Source organism: Microtus oregoni, unplaced genomic scaffold (assembly GCF_018167655.1).
Source record: "Microtus oregoni isolate MIOR12 unplaced genomic scaffold, Mior012 000018F_ref0000195, whole genome shotgun sequence".
NCBI lineage: Eukaryota > Metazoa > Chordata > Mammalia > Rodentia > Cricetidae > Microtus > Microtus oregoni.
The window spans coordinates 3,186,559-3,201,619 of NW_024543077.1; the positions used below are offsets into that span (position 1 = coordinate 3,186,559).

Sequence of the window (15,061 nt, forward strand, 5' to 3'; positions counted from 1 at the left end):
CTGAGAGTAAATCCCCCACAGCCTAAACAGGACATGAACAAATTCAAAACTGCCTGCAGCCTCTAGTTTGCAAAGCTTACTCTGGCCTTGCTCTCTTCCTACAGGGGTCCAGTGAGGATCCTGGACATCCACAACACCCAGCTTCCTCAAAAGCTCCTGCAAATTTTCCTCCTCAGCACTGAAGGAAAGTTAAAAGACCTCCTGTTTCTCAGTGGCTTCTGTAAGGAAGGCACCACTTAAGCCAGCAAATGCCCCAAGAGACAGCAGGTGGGGATGCACTTCCTCTTTACTGACCATGAGGACAGCATGTCTGACTTTCTGCTTCTTGTTTCTCACTAGCTGCTTCCCCCTTCACCAGGAATCCACAAATGTCTGAAGCCCTGGCTGCCGTGGCAATCTTAAGAGCTATCCCTTTTTAAATAAGGCTCTTCTAGTTACTCTCAGCAGGGGTTTTGTCTGCTACAATCTGCTCCGCTGTAATCAGAAGAATTTACAACCTACATACTTCATAAGCGCTGTAAGAAAAGCAAGATTTCATGATAAAAGCACGAAGCAGACCAAACTATGTTTTCAAATTATGAGATGAAGCATATCATAAGACGAATGTGTATTACACAAATAAATCTGAAGGATAAAGAAAGAACCAACAGGAGCTGACATAATAAAACAGGCCAGGCAGCCTAAAGTTATGGCAGGTGTCAAGAAAAAGTACTGGCAAAGACAAGAAAGCTACTCACAAACTAGATAAGGACACTGTGAGTTAAGAGTGGGACACAGGATCCGGGGGACAGCAATGGGAGGCAGTGCTGAGTGGAGGCGATGAGGACGGGCGCAGCAGCTCAGGAAGTCGAAGGGTTAGTCCTCGACACAATGCATTTCTGCCTCTAAGGGGCATGGGCTAAGAGGCATGAAGCACCTCTAAAAGTGATATGGATGGGAGAAGGAGAAGTCAGAGCAACCACTACTGAGTGAATGTTCTAACAAAGACATAGGTCCTAAGAGTAACAGAGAAACAAGAAGGAAGAGACAAGTCTAATAGACCCATGGGGAAACAGAAAGGAAAATACTCTCTGAAAAGGCTAAAATGGCACCACCAAGATGGCTCACTTACAACCAACCTGATGGCATCAATTTGATCCCAGAAACCTAGACGGTGGAAGGAGAGACATGACTCCCAAAAGTTGTCCTCTGACTCCACACAGGCTTTGGTATATACACGCATGTGCTCACACAGGCACACACACACAATTTAGCTATTAAAATTATATGGGGGACTATGCTGGCAACTTGACAACTTGACACAAGCTAAAGTCATTTGAGAACAGAACCTCAAACGAGAAAATACCTCCATAAGATTGGGCTGTGGGCAAGCCTGTAGGGCATTTTCTTAATTAGTGATGAATGGGGAATGACCCAGTGCATTGTGGGTGGTACCATTGCTGGGCTAGTATCCTGAGTTCTGTAAGAAAGCAGCTGAGCAAGCCACAATGAGCAAGTCAGTAAGCACTCCTCTGTGGCCGCTGCATCAGCTCCTATCTCCAGGTTCCTGCCCTGTTTGAGTTCCTGTCCTGACTTCCTTCAATGATGAACAATGATAAGGAAGTAGAAGTCAAATAAAGTCTTTCCTCCCAAGTTGGCTTGCTCATGGTGTTCTATCATAGCTACAGTAAACCAAAATAAGACAAGGGATTTTTTAAAATTATTATTGAGTACACTGCACAAAGCCAATGGACTGGGCAGTAACTAGAATGATAAAAGAAGTTGCTTTATTAAGACGAAAAGCCATTGTTAGAGTATGGTAGATAACTGACATGCTAGAAAAGGAATGGTGACTTAATAGAATTCACAAAAAGAGAAAAAGAAAATCAAAGTGCTGACACAGGAGAGTGTGTGTGAGTGTGTGTGTGTGTGTGTGTGTGTATAACAACAATGGAAACAGTCACAAGATATTAGGAGATAAAAGAGGAAATGAGCAGTAAAGCAGGGATGTGAAAAGGGAAAACACACAAATAAGAGGCAGATCTTCCACAAAGAAATTTAATATGGTTTATTAGCTAAGACAAATCTATAACATATAACAGTTCTTGGGGATGGAGCTCAACAACTACAGAGATAACAGAGTCACACAGAATGAGCAACTACCAAATCAGTCTTAGAAACAAGTGCTGCAGTTAAGAGTCACAATGGGAAGAGAACAGGACTGGGAAGGACAGGCAACACTTTCGTAAGAAAGGGTGAAGCTGGACTAACCTACTGGCCAGTTTGCCAACTCCTGAATCAGAAAACACTGACAAGTAGAGGTCAACAGACCTGCAAAAACAGATGTAAAAATAGAGACAAGCAAATAAGACTTCTATACTGAATCTAAAAACAACCCCAAAGGCAATGTTTTCTTATTAGACAATCTGCAATGGATCATCAGTAAAACCCTATGATTAAAGAGGTCACAGAATCAAATGTAGGCGCAGGAGTCAGCAGCAGCTGAAAAGAAGGGCTTGGGCCTCGGATCTTTCATCCAAGGCTAACAAAGAACCTCATGGGCACAGCAGCACATCCACCACCAAAATGGAACAACAGCCTTTGATTTCTTCTATGTGAGGCAAAACATTATTCACAATTGTGGTGGTCTGAAAGAAAATGGCCCCCACAGACTCATAAGGAATGGCACTATTAGGGAGTATAGTCTTGTTGGAGGAAGTGTGTCAATGGAGGTGGGCTTTCAAAAAGTTCAAGCAAGGCCCTGTGCCTGTCTTCCTGCTGCCTACTGATCCAAACGTAGAACTCTCAGCTACCTCCCCAACACTTGAGTGCAGCCATGCTCCCCATTATGATAATAATGGACTAAACCTTTGAATATGAGCCAGCTCCAATTAAATGCTTTCTTTTGTAAGAGTTGCCATGGTAATGGGGTCTCTTCACAGCAATAGGACACTAACTAAGACAACTATCATCAGTAAAATGATTCCAAAGTTAGAGTTCAGAATCTGGAACCAAAGAGACCTGCATTCAACTGTACCCTATCCTGGATTCCATTTGCACTGTTCTTCCTTGCTAGCTTGATTCTTTAATCATAAAATGGGAGTATCTCCTATTTGAATAGTCTATGTCAACTTATCTTCCAGTATTTTCATCCAACTACTTTACCAAATGCTTTTAATGAGCCCAAAGACCTCTAGGTAAGCCAAGGAAGGCTACACAGTACAGATGCAAAGGGTTCAGAGGATGGGCATAATCCACTGTGCAGAAAGAACCTACACTTATGTCTAAGAACTAAGGATCTCTAAAGGAGCTTACTGGAAACACAGATCTGGGACAGCAGCACCATCCACTCCCCCTAGAAAGAATGGAATGAAAAACCAGCAAACACTGTCCTTCGTTAGCATCTCCTTACCATTCCTAAAGCTTCTTAGAATGCATTCTTCTAAAGCAGAAGGGAGCACGCTTACGTGAGAAAGAACACTGTTCCCTCGGCGTCCCTCCTTTTCAGTACACTCTGCTCTCACGTTCACCCTTGCTAGGAACCTAGTCCAGTGCCTTACACATATTAAGAATACTCCATTAAATACAGCATAAAGCCTTAGCATATAGGCAAAGTAAATTCCATAAATGCTAATTCTTCTACCTCCAAAACTTTTCTGGCTGTATCAAACAGAGCCTAAATCCGACAAATCCTTCATATCCTATATTAACAAGCCTACTTATTTCTGTCAGAAACATCTGCATTGTGAGAGAATCACAAGAAGAGACACAGAGTTCCTAAATTTCACACTCTACAGGATAAATTTAAGTAAAATCGTGATGTGATAGAAATTTCCCAGATTCTAAAATTCAAGAGATTTAGGTGATTGAACATAAAACTGAATATACACACAAGTCACACACAATATTCATACATGTTCTAGTTTCCTTTCTGTTGTTGACCAAAGCAACTTAGGGAGGAAAGTGGTTATTTAGCTTACACTTCCAGATCACAGTCTATCATTGACGGAAGTCAGGGCAGGAACTTGGAAGAGAAGTCATGGAAGAACTTGGCTTGGTAGCTTGCTCTCTGGCTCACTCCCAGGCTCATACTTGTCTAACTTTCTTGTATAGACCAGAAGCATGTGTGTAAGGCTGGTGCCATCCCCGATGAGCTGGGCCCCCCTACATCAGTTAATTACCAAACAACCCTCCACAAAAATGCCCACAGACAATCTGATCTAGGCAATTCAACGCTTTCCTCTCAGATAATTCTAGTCTGTGCCAACTTGACTGTTAGTGCTAACTGGAACAGCAAATAAAAAGTCTGGCAAAATATACCCTCATTAACAGTGGCTGCTACTGAAATGCAAAAACAATAGCATATAATGTCATCACTTTGTTGTGTTTTTTTGGTTTTGGTTTTTGTTTTTTTTTTACTTTTTGGGTTTTTTTCTTTTTTGGTTTTTCGAGACAGGGTTTCTCTGTGGTTTTGGAGCCTGTCCTGGAACTAGCTCTGTAGACCAGGCTGGTCTCGAACTCACAGAGATCCACCTGCCTCTGCCTCCCAAGTGCTGGGATTAAAGGCGTGCGCCACCACCGCCCGGCTTGGGTTTTTTTCTTTCTATCTGTATGTATGTCTGTGTGAGGGTGTTGAATCCTCTGGAACTGAAGTTACAGATAGCTGTGAGCTGCCATGTGGGTGCTGGGACTTGAACCCAGGGCCCTTAGATGAGCAGCCAGTGCTCTTAACTGCTGAGACATCTCTCCAGCCCTCACTGTGCTTTTTTGGTGTTCAATTTTCCTGTACTGAATGCAAACGCCTACTAAGTTTCTCATTCTTAGGTTCTGCTCTCCTTAAATCCATCCTGTACGCTTACTGTCAGGACAAGTTTCTCAACCGTCTTCAAGAAGCTTGTAGTTTACTCTTTTTTTTTTTTTTTTTTTGGTATTCCTAGCAACTAGCACTGTGCTTGGCACAATAATTAATGACTACATTAGCAAATAAAGTATAAAAAGCTTACGTGAGGTATTTCTTTCTCTAATCACCTAATGTGCCATCTTGCCTAAACCATACCACTTTCCAATCCAACCATTATTCAGATTTAGAAATGAAGAATTTTTGGTGCAGAGTTTGCCCAAAGTCTCACAGCGACTACAGGGCCTCAAGCTAGAATTTACATTCAGATCCACTACTTTTCAATACTATCTTTCTTCCAGAATACTTTTCAGAATGCAAATAAATAATAGTTACACTTCAGTAAGGAGTAGAAGATATTACTAATCATGTATGCATCTTACAATCCTTCTAAACTCAGAAAAAGTATAAATACATAATACTGCTGTTCCAGACCCAGCTGCCGCCCAGATCCATGTCTGGGCCCAGGGTCTTACCACAGCTGGAGTCTGTGCTGAAGACACAGGTAGAGTCTCATACTGCCACCAAAGGTTTTAAGAAGCCTAGGGTTGCCGGGCGGTGGTGGTGCACGCCTTTAATCCCAGCACTCGGGAGGCAGAGGCAGAGACAGAGGCAGAGGCAGGCAGATCTCTGGGAGTTCAAGGCCAGCCTGGTCTACAAGAGCTAGTTCTGGGACAGGCACCAAAGCTACAGAGAAACCCTGTCTCGAAAAACCAAAAAAAAAAAAAAAAAAAAGAAGAAGAAGAAGAAACCTAGGGTTGTTCAGGGGCCATCCCGATCTGAGTAGCCAGTGCTTCCACCAGGAGCCAGGATGTCGCCTGGGCAAAAGTTGCTGCTGAGGGTCATGTCTGGGTCCATAGTTTAGCAGCAGCTGAGGTCTATGTTGATGTCTGTGGCCCGTGTCACCTCAGGGGACCATAGAAACCATGTGTGATGAAATCAGAAGGCCATGTGGAGTTGGTCCCACCCTTTGCTGGTCCAGCTTCTCTCTGGACACTGCAGCAAGAGAGCTGGCCTTATTCCCCAAACCATGTTAAATGCATTTGTACAATACAAACAATTCACTATGCAAATATCTATTCTATTTCTTTTTCCCTTTTATTAAAAATAGATATTTTCTCACATAATATATCCTGATTACAGTTTCCCCTCCCTTTATTTGTATGAATTCCTCCCCATCCCTTCTCCCCTCCAGATTCATTGCCTCTGTCACTCATTAGAAAACAAATGGGTTTCTAAGGATAATAAGAAAATAAAATATAATAAGATAAAATAAAAACCAACACATTGGAATAAGACAAAACAAACAAACAGAAGGAAAAGAGACCAAGAAAAGGCAAAAGAAACAGATACAGACTCAGAGACCCACTCATTCACACCAGGAATCCTGTAAAAACACTAAACTGGAGATATTATATTCCTTTAAAAAGCTGGTTTCACTGTTTAAGATCACTGCTAACCATTTACATTGGACATCTTATCTGATCCTTGCAGTACTCCCAGGGCTTGTTGGCATAACTCCAGCCACTTACGCACAAGGAAGCAAATGCTCAGAAAAGCTAACACCTCTACAACTGCTAAAAAAGTAATAAAGGAAGAGAGCAGAACCAAAGCAGGCAGCCGGCCTACAGAACTGAGTATAGAAGAGCTACAGCGTCTGGATCAGTCAGAACGGGTACCTAGTAAACGGACATTGACTCAGTGCTTACATGTTGAGCACTCTGCTAAATGCTGTTATACATAATTCCTAAACCTTCAAGTAACCAGGTACAGCTTATGATGTTTGCTTTTTATGGGTCAGAAAACTGAAACACAAAGAAACTAAGACAGGAAATAAACATATGCATACGCATTACTCACAGATGAACTAAGAGATGTTATCCTGAGGGAAAAAATGAAATAGCTACTCATATATTTAGATGCCAATAAACCTGGGATTATCTTCCATATCTAGAACTAAAATGAACAAAACCTGAACTAAGACACTAGCTCAGTCAGTGAAGAGCTTGCCATGAAGGCATGAGGGCCTGTGTTTGGTCCCCAGAACCCATGCTAAAAGACAGCATGCACTTGTAATACCAGCACCAGGAGGTGGAGACAGGCGGATTCCTGGAGCATTCTGGTTAGCCAACCTAGCCTAATCAATGACTCCAAGACAAGAGACCTCAGCTGGATTGCATCTAAGGAATGACACCTAAAGCTGTCCTCCCGCCTCCATACAGACACGGGGCCGGGGGGGGGGGGGGGGAGGCCCAAATTAGGTTTAAGTAGGAATTATGTGTTTAGATAGAACAGTGTCCAGCACTTAAGTTTTAGTCAGGGTCAATTTACTAGGTAGGCCTGGCCCTGACCTCCTTTAACCATTAACTGCTTTCTACCAACATGAGGTAAATTATCTCCAGCTACTGGGAAACCAGCAGCAATTCATAAACAAACGGTAACTCCTGCAATATACTGAAAGAGAGAAACAAGATCTCTATCACCTTAGCTCTCAAGCTCTACCAAAGTCCCAAGCATGGGGACTTTCCAAAGTCATGTCTGCAGAGAGAGACCCTCCTCCCTTTAAGTGCCCATTTCCTTTCTTTCACTATCTAGCTGCCATAAAGAGTAGTCTACACTGCTGACTTTTCCCTGCATCTCAGTCCTTCAAATAAGCTCATCTTCATGCACCTTTTATAACTTTTCACTGCACACTTTTTCAAGATTTATTCATGATGATATATAAGAACTCTGTTCATTCACTGTACTAACAGTTACAGAACGACCCACAATTCACTGCTACTTTTCTCAAGGAAACTGTTCTTTTTCCACTTCTGCAGTTTGAGATGACCGTGAGCATGCACACCTGTGCACTCCCCGAGACCACCACTACTGGAAAGGCTGAATCAAGAGGTAGTAGATACCTATACCAGGTAAGGCCAACACCTCAATGGCTCTGGCTTGGGCTTGTTAGGCCTCTTCTCACGGGGATCCATTTTTTTCTATCACGTACTTCCTCTGAATTTAACCTGTCATTTTTCTAGTTATGTTGACCACTTGGTTTGTTATTTTTAGAAACTGGGTTCAGTCCCCAGCACTGGGGTGGGGTGGGTTCTGAGGTTTCACCACAATGTGTTTAGTTAGGAGGGCTCTGTGTTTTCTAATTCTTGCTGGGCTTCATGAGTCTTAAGAGATTCAGGGTTTTTTATTAATTCTGAAACATCTTAAGTCACCACATCTTCAGGTTCTACACCCCCCTCATTCTATCTGCTTTTCTCTTGGGATTACTACATCTGGAGCTTCCTGATCAATCTCCTGCGTTCTTTTCCCTACGTTTCTGTTGGCCCTACTGAGCACTCACCCTCACTGACTGTTTCCACTGCAGGTAGTTCTTACAAATTATTTCATGTATGTTTACTGAGCTGTTGAATTCTGGAGATCTTTATATAGAAGGTACTTAATTCCACAACAGCTTTAGTCCTAACTACACTCGCTTACTGGGGTATCAGTTCTGGAACAGCTTTAGTCCTAACTACGCTCATTTTAATTATCTTTTGAACTAACACTATCAGTTTCAGGAGCTCCAGTCCTGTTTTGTCTGTGGACTCTCCTTTTGTCAGGAACCCTGCAGGCTCATACTGCCATTTCCACGGTGAGTTTACTGCAGCTGGCTTCTGTCTTCTGGAAGAATCCTGGGCTCTCAGAGGTAGGAGAGTGTCCCTGATAATCTTGTTTTAGTTTCTCCATGTGACTAAAATAGTTCACTATCTTGGAGACATTTCTTCTATATTTCTTAGCATAAAGTTATTTGAACAAAAACCTCTAAGATCTTGGATATGAAAAAGCTATACATCCTTTGCTCTGGTTTCTTAGGAAAACCCCAGGGCTATGCAGAAGTCTTAGTTTCTTGTGCATGGCTAAACTCACCCCCACCCCTGCCCCAGGAAGAGAAAAAGAGAACCTCCTTACTCAGAAAGGCTTCAGCAGATCCCTTGAGCCTGCTGGGGAGTAACAACTTGACAGTTTTGATAGCTCCATGTCTGCTGACATCCCAGCAAGCTCAGGAGTATATGTGCAGTCACGGTTCCATATTCACCAGTTTGTCTGGTTATGTGCTGTCTACCTTAGCCATCTTCCAAAGACAACTGGGGTTTCCAACTTAGGTGTTACTTTACCTCATCAGAGAGTCTCTAAGGTGGAATTCGCCAGTGCACCCTCACTCTTGGGCAAGGCGTCCAAAGTCCACTATCACCCATCAAGTCCTGTTCCCCCATCTTTCCACTCTCTCCTAGACACTATGTGTACTAACTCCTAGGCCAGACTGGACTTATTGTGACCAATAAAAACAAATAATAAATAAGTGTCTTAAAAAATAAGAAGAACCGGGCTGGAGAGATGGCTCAGAGGTTAAGAGCAATGGCTGCTCTTCCAGAGGTCCTGAGTTCAATTCCCAGCAACCACATGGTGGCTCACAACCATCTGTAATGAGATCTGGTGCCTTCTTCTGGTGTGCAAACAGAACACTGTGTATGTAATAAATAAATAAATCTTAAAAAAATAGGAACCAAATATTCTGTAAATTAATCAAATAAAGTGTGATGAAAATCGTTATCATATGCTCACATACAAATGAACTCAAGGTGAGTAACTCTCCTAAATTAACTAGAAGTCAGGGAGCAGGAGTAAGAGAGGAAGCAAGTACCACCTGAATCCCTGCTGCTCATCTGAGTCCACAGAGCTGAGCAGTTCTTTCCATGGTAATTCATTTCACTGGTGAAAGAGGTGGTGAGGTAATCTCCAGCTGAGTTTATAAAACACATAAGCAAGGGGAAGGCACATGGATCCTGCTTAGTGCACAAAAGGACATGCTCAGGTCTGTCAGTAAGGAGGAAGGGCGAGCCACTTTATATATGCTGAAACAATCACAGCTTCATTATTCACTAGTCCGAAAAGCATTTAGGCAACACAGAAAGCAGATGTTGTCTGACAAACAGACCAGAACTCTTTGCTTTTCAAGGAAAGCAAATGTTTAAAATGTTTGTTAATCGTAAGTGAACAGGGAGTATGAACAGGGATGTTTATGCAGGGAGACTGTGGGATTAAAAAAAAAGGATAAAAGAGGTACTATTCACTTTTTTATCTACTATTTTTTTTGAAATTCAACTTTAAGACAAAAATAGAAAAAAAAAAAAACCCGTCAACTTAAAATGGTTGTCAGCCTTTGTCTAGATCATCACTTCAATCATTACCTATAGTAGAAGGAAAAAGAATTGTCCTAAAACCCAAAAAGTTCCTGTTTCAAGATCAAAGACAGTATAATTTAGAAGTATCTTTAGTTTTAATTCTCAAAATTCTTTAATCATTTTCAATAAGGCTTAAATATAATTACTATGTACAGTTCTAAATCTATGCACACCTATGTAGTAAATGTTTTTAAGTCAACACATTAGAATGCCTTTAAATTTAGAATATAAGTTCCATGAGAATGAGATTTGTATTTTGTTCACTAGTGTGAACAATGATTAGCAAAATGTAGGTATTCATTATAACCCCTTGCATGTTGCTCAAAACAGTACAAATAGTTAGTTTGTCCACAAAGACAAGGACCTGCACAGCCTAAAAATTGTGAAGTTCCACTTGGAGTCAGTCTTGATCTGATCACTGCTGCAGCCTTCACACACAGGGTTCCACAGATCAACACAAACAACTAGTAAATTAGGTGTAGCGGTGCACACCTATAGTCCAGCACTCAGGGAGATTCTCCCAGACTGAGGGAGAAGGGTTGCGGTAAGTTTGAGACTAGACCAGGATACAAAGTGAGACCCTGTCTAAATTAAATAAATAAAATGCCAAGCCACAAAAATATCAAAAACACAACCAAAATTTTCAACAAGCACAGACTACACTTTTTTTCATAGACAATCCAATTCTAAAAGAGACATTGTACTTTGAAATGATTTTTTCTTTCTTCCCTGGGGAGCTGAGGGCTAAATCCAGGACCTTGTGCTTGCTAGGCAAGTGCTCTACCACCGAGCTAAATCCCCAACTCCTTGAAATCTTTTCTGAAAAGCAAGTTGTACAGAGTGGTATGTGCTTGGATCCCACCACTTGGGAAACTAAGGCTAGAAGGTCTCAAGTTCACTGCCCGACAGGCTACATAGCAAGGTCCTGTCTCAAAATACAAAAATATAATAAGCAGCTACGGTATCATGTGCAGGAGAATGAAGTGGGAGGACACCACTTGACAGCAGGAGCTCAAAAACAGCCTATGCAACAGAGCACACCCTGGCCTCAAATATATAAACAAATAAACCTAATGCAGGTTCATCCCCAGTCTCACAAAGCAGGCCTAACCCTTCCTTTATTAGCTGGTTTAACTGTGCCTAAGAATCCACCAGGAGATACACTTCCTAAGGCTCCTACAAATGACCTCCTGCTGCTCTAGTTATTACTCATGAAACCACAATGCAAGTATCTCAGCCTCCTCCATTAAAAGCCATCATGAGCCAGGATCGTAGCTTACACGGGCAAGCTCAGCACTCAGGAGACTGAAGCAGAATAGTCCCTAATTCCAGGCCTCCCTGGTCTACAGAGAGCTCCATTCAGGCTGGCTGGTCTACAACGTGAGATCTTAGCTTTTGTTTATCTGCTACCTCACTGCACCTTGTAACTGGTAGTTCTCTTCTCCCCTCCACTCCAGTCTTCTCTCTGAGCAATGAGGACCCAGAATGAAACAGGTCTTAACCTCATTCTTTCTTATTCTTTAGCGACCCTTTGAAAATCTGTTGAAGCTGTGGGTGACCTCTCCATAAAAATACACACACTTAGGAGACAACTTTTATAAGTTACTTATGGCTCATGCTTTAGAGCTCCAGCTACTCAAGTTCAGTTCCCAGCACCCACCCGCCAGTTCCTAACCATCTATGACACCAATTCCAGAGACTCTGACACCCTCCTCTGGCCACCTTGGGCACCAAGCACACACACACATACAAGTTTGAAAAAAAACTGTTTATAATAGAAAAAGATTCCACTTAAACATGCACCAATAGATGGCTAAATGTTATGCCCATAATAAAATCCCACACAAATATAAGAGCATTAAAGACATTTTCTGTTCTACTATGAATGTATATTAAACAAGCAAACACAACTTATAGGGCTAGGGAGATGGCTCTGTGGCTATGAGTGATCTGCAATGAGGACCTAAGTTTCAAATCCCTATATTAAAGGCCAGGAGCAGCTACAGGCGTCTGTCATCTCAGCACTGAGGGGCAGACTGGAGGATTCTGAGATTCTGCTGACCAGTCAATCTAGCAAAATGAAGAGCTTCCAGGTCCCTCAGAGCAATCAGGCATAGAGGAAGGTGTCCTCACTTCAAAACCAAAGGCAGAAAACAGTGGTTCTCAACCTGTGGGTCGCAACCTCCAAGGGGGTCGAATAACCTTTTCACAGGGATTGCCAGAGTCCATCAGAAAACACATATTTACATTACGATTCACAACAGTAGCAAAATTATAATTATGAAGTAGAACAAAAATAATTTTATGGGTGGGTGTCACTACAAGGTGAGGGTCACACTATGAAGGCTGAGAGCCACTGGCATAAAAGAAGATATCTGACATCTTGCTCTGTCTTGTTTGTCCATGTAACACACACACACACACACACACACACACACACACACTACATAAAGAACAATGTGCATTACATACAACCATTTGTATAAAAATAGGAAAATATAAATTTTAATTTTGGTAAGGATTTGGTAAGATGCATAATTGTAAAAGAGTAAACAGAACACTGGAGACAGTGGAAATGAGAAGAAAGCAGTATCACCAAGTAACTTTTTCTATTTGCATCTGACTCAAGAATGGTGAAAAGGGTTTTGGGTTTTGAGTTTTGTTGAGACAGAGTCCCATGTAGCCCAGGCTGGCCCTTAACTTATCATGTAGTCAAGGAAGATCTTGAGCTTTTTAAGATTCTGTCTTAAATAGTGGGAGTACAGGCTTGTCCCATCACCCTCAGCACAATTTATTATATTTTTATGTATGTATTTTGGGAAGTGTGTCCATGTGCCACAACACACACATGGAGGCCAGGGGACAACTTTCCGGAGTCAGTTCTCTCCCTTCACTTAGAATTGAATTCAGGCTTGACATCTTGCTGCCCCCCATTAAGGTTTTAATTTAAAAATACTGTGTATAACTTCAGTGAATACCCACTAAGGCTAAACATAATTGCCAAGCCCTATTCAGCAATTCTTTTTTTTTTAAGTTTTGTTTTTTTGAACAGCTTCTCACATAGCAAAGAAAAACCTTGAACTCCTGACCCCAAGTGCATTTCCCAAATACTGAGGCCCCAAGTTTGCATCACCATGACGGGTTCAGTAGCGTTTTTCTATTCTTCTAAAATTATTTGGCTGAATAAACATAAGACTGCAAATACACGATGATCCAAAAAGAAACTTAGGAAAAAATACTTTTCATTATGACCCGCATACAACTGGAAGACACACAATTAACTCAATAAATCCTATGCACTCTTATTTTAAGTAAATGTCCTTACTCACTAATAGCCTATCCTTTATGAAAACAAACTTCTTTAAGAAGAAAAACTTTTTTTAAAAATATTTATTTATTATGTATACAATATTCTGTCTGTGTGTATGCCTGCAGGCCAGAAGAGGGCACCCGACCCCATTACAGATAGCTGTCAGCCACCATGTGGTTGCTGGGAATTGAACTCAGGACCTCTGGAAGAGCAGACAATGCTCTTAACCTCTGAGCCATCTCTCCAGCCCCTAAGAAGAAAAATTTTACACGAACCAAAAAGCAATAGTCTCTTTCATAGTTCAAATTTCAAAGCAGGTACTTCACAACTGCTCCTAGAGATATATAAATAAAAACTGCTATCTTAATTGACTATACAATCAATGTAGTAGTAGAGAGACCAGAGAAATTACCTTATATATTTATAGTCTCAGAAATTAAAGAAAACTAAATTGAGCAAGAATCAGATGGAATTGGATTTTTATCATCAGGCAAGTTATTTACTCTCTCTAAGCCTCAGTCTCATCTATAAAACAGAAATAAACATACAACTTTGCAAGAGCACTGTGATGTTAGAAAAAGAAATAACAAAAAACACAGAAAGTAAAATGAAGACCACCTCAGCCCTTGGAGAAGCAAGGATAAGTATCTTTGGCAGGTGTCCCTGCTTGAACCAAAACAGATGCATTCTGGACCCTGTAGTTTCTAGGAACTACACTTTCATGCACACAATGCAATGCCTGCTTTCCCCTACAGAAAACAACGCAAGGCAGTATTCCTAATATAATAAAAGGGCTATGAAATGGCATCTCCTGACTTTACATTTCTTAAAAACCTATGTTGCCTGGGCGTGCCCCCAAAGAAGCCTGTCTTGGTTCGTATTACAGAAGGGATTTTCTTCCTCAGACTTCAGCACCAACAAGTGATGGGCTGCCGCTGCTGAGAAAGGAGTCCTGCAACAGAACTTTAAACTGCCAGCATCACAGCCGGAAACCTACCCAGAAAGACCGAAAACAGCCCCAGTCAACCAATCTTAGTCTCCCAAACTTAAATTCCACCCGGCTTTTTCACCGAGCGCTACTGGCGTTTATGATCAGTATTATCGCAAATATAAATAGATGGCATTTATCTCATCCTCACTATGTGCCAGGCTCTGCGATAAGCATGTACTTTTCAAGATTGCATGAGCCGCGAGCTCATCCACCACCAACCGCTCTGCTCTCAAGTCTGCAAAGCCCCACTTCACGGCGTCAGATTCGATCTGTCCCTCTGAGCCTGGGATACCCAACACCCGCCGCTCATCCACTCGAGCCCAGGAAAACACATCCTTCTCAGAACACGACCCCAAGCCCCTCCGCCTAACGCTGACAACAAGCGCTCCTGGGATCCTCCGGAGCCCCTCCTCCTCCACGCACCAACTCCAACATGCCCCTAACTTGTTCCAAGAACTGTTTCCTTCCAAACTTGTGACTTACGCAAGGCGCGGGGTCCCCTCACTGCCCCTCTCCAAAGGCAACAAGCCCGCAGTTCGCTCCAAAGTTCAACCTTCACCAACCATAGACGGCGTCGGGACCGAACCCAATCGCGACCCCAGGAGAGAACTATCCACACCCGCTCCAGGAGGGCCCGGGATCCTCCACCCCGCTCACCAGGC

At 42.2% G+C, this 15,061-nt stretch overlaps 1 protein-coding gene across 3 annotated transcripts in view; it reads right to left on the reverse strand.

Annotated features, from left to right (window-relative positions):
- The window catches only part of LOC121458918 (E3 ubiquitin-protein ligase RNF169), a 49,527-nt gene that overhangs the window by 33,918 nt on the left and 548 nt on the right, over nucleotides 1-15,061 (reverse strand). The window lies entirely within an intron of this gene.